This window comes from Arachis ipaensis, chromosome B03, assembly GCF_000816755.2.
Source record: "Arachis ipaensis cultivar K30076 chromosome B03, Araip1.1, whole genome shotgun sequence".
In the NCBI taxonomy this organism is placed as follows: domain Eukaryota; kingdom Viridiplantae; phylum Streptophyta; class Magnoliopsida; order Fabales; family Fabaceae; genus Arachis; species Arachis ipaensis.
In genome coordinates, this window is record NC_029787.2 from 28,898,473 (window position 1) to 28,900,644 (window position 2,172).

The following is a 2,172-nucleotide window of genomic DNA, read 5'->3' on the forward strand; positions in this document are numbered from 1 at the left end:
ACCATATTAAATTTTAAAGTCATTGAATTTTATATGAAATTTTGAAAGTTGATATTGCTACTGTTTTTTGGTTTTTAATACTACAGAGCAGGTATGGTTTTTCCTCTATTTTCGAAAGAATAATAAAAAAATTATAATTTTTTATTTGTTAGAAAACTTAATTTGAAGCGGTCGCCTGAACACAATGTATGTGTAATTCCAAGTTCATTTGATATATTAATAGTAGAAAAGAAGATATAATGTCGATGATGTTTTGGTGATAGCCATGGTTCATGAAGTTAAAAATGAATCTTATTGTTATATGCTTGATTTAGTTTTGATGTTTGTTGAAAGGTAAAAAAAACAAAACTTATTCCGTTTAAAAGTAATGAATTCAAGCTTGAAAAATGTTAGTTTCTATATGGTTTAAGTGACTTTTAAAGTTGTAAAGAAATTGAAATGGATTTCAGTATTAATACTAGATATTTTGAGAATATTAGAGTAAGAGCTATTATAATAACTTAAATAATTCTTTTAAGAAAAGATAGTTGAGATTGAAAATTGTTGGTCTGTAAGGCTCATAACGAGTGATACTATGATTATTTGAGAAGGACGTGAGTTTTATCCCGCTTGTATAATTGCAATTGTAAAAGAGATAATGAATGAGAATGTGAAACGAATGATAAAGTATTGATCAAAGTTATGTCATACTACCACAGAAGAGCACAGCAACAAATTGTTTGATTTTTGTCACACTAGAATAAAAAGTTCTATATTTATCACGGTAGAGCAGATACTGTCACAATAGAATTGTCTATTTTTCGTCCACTTATTTTTCTGCCACAGTAAAGCAGAGGCAGCCATAGAAGAGTAACTATTTGACTGTGTACGGGTTGAAAAATCATATCCGAATTAATGTGGATTTGTGACAGGATAATATCAAGATGCGGGTAGACAACCGATACATGAACTCATGACCTGCACTAGGATTAGACATGCATCATTTTACTTGCACATCATTCTCTGTTATATTCTTTGTGCTTTTATTCTATTTCTTGCTTTGTCTGTTTATATTCTATTTGTCTACTTGTATTTAATACTGTCTGATTTGTTTACGTGTCTGCTTGTATTTAGTATTGTCTGATTTGTTTACGTATGTATTTACTTTTAGATTGAAGGGTGTTTTTAATAAAAAAGATTTTGAAGGGATATATAACTTGAAGCTGATGACCAATTCTTCTAACATAATTTTAAAGAATTTTATGGAATTAATGAGACTATTTGCATTTTAATTCTTGAATAAAACCCAAAACATCCCCTGACAATTACTTCGAAAGACAACGAGGCCCTTAACAAAAAAAAAATCAATCCGGCCCCTGATAATTATTTCGAAAGGACAACGAGGTCCCTGTGCCAAAAAAATTAATGTTGTTTTTTTTTACAGGGGTTAATCAGTTCTAAAAAAATTTATCAAGGGCCGAATTGGGTGTTTTTTTCCTTGGGGATCTCGTTGTCCTTTCGTGATAATTGTCAGGGGTCAAGTGAGGTATTCTCTCTTTATTCTTTATTTTTATAACATTCTTTACCTCTATTGAAAATTTGTGATTTATTTCTCACTTCAAAATTTTTTACTCTTTCAGGAACACATGTTTAAAGATGCAATATCAAACTATAGACAATTAGTAGATTTTATTTATAATATAAGTTGCTTTCTTAGAATTCTTTTACTTTTAATACGTAAGATTTTATTTTATATAGAAGGATAAGTGTGATATGTTAAATCTAAATTTTATTTTGGATTTATTTGTATAAGATGTATTACTAATAGTATTTATGTGATTATTATTATTTGTAAATTTTTTATACATAATTTTAAAGAATGAAAACAAAAGTTTTATAATATTTTTTAAAACTAAAACACGATATCAATATAAAAGCTCAATAATTAAATAGTATAATATTACATAATATTCTTTTTAGTAGAAATATTAAGAATTAAGCAAAATATTTTACCCAAAAAGGACGATACATATTGCCATGTGGTTGAATAAACTTTTAAATATTTGACTTATAAAATTAAATTTTTTGAATAGATTTCTACATTGCTACTAATTGTGTGGAAGTAATGAATACTGGCTATTTTTTTTATAAAAAAAAATAGTATTTTTGTTAAAAATAAGATTATTTAGTATA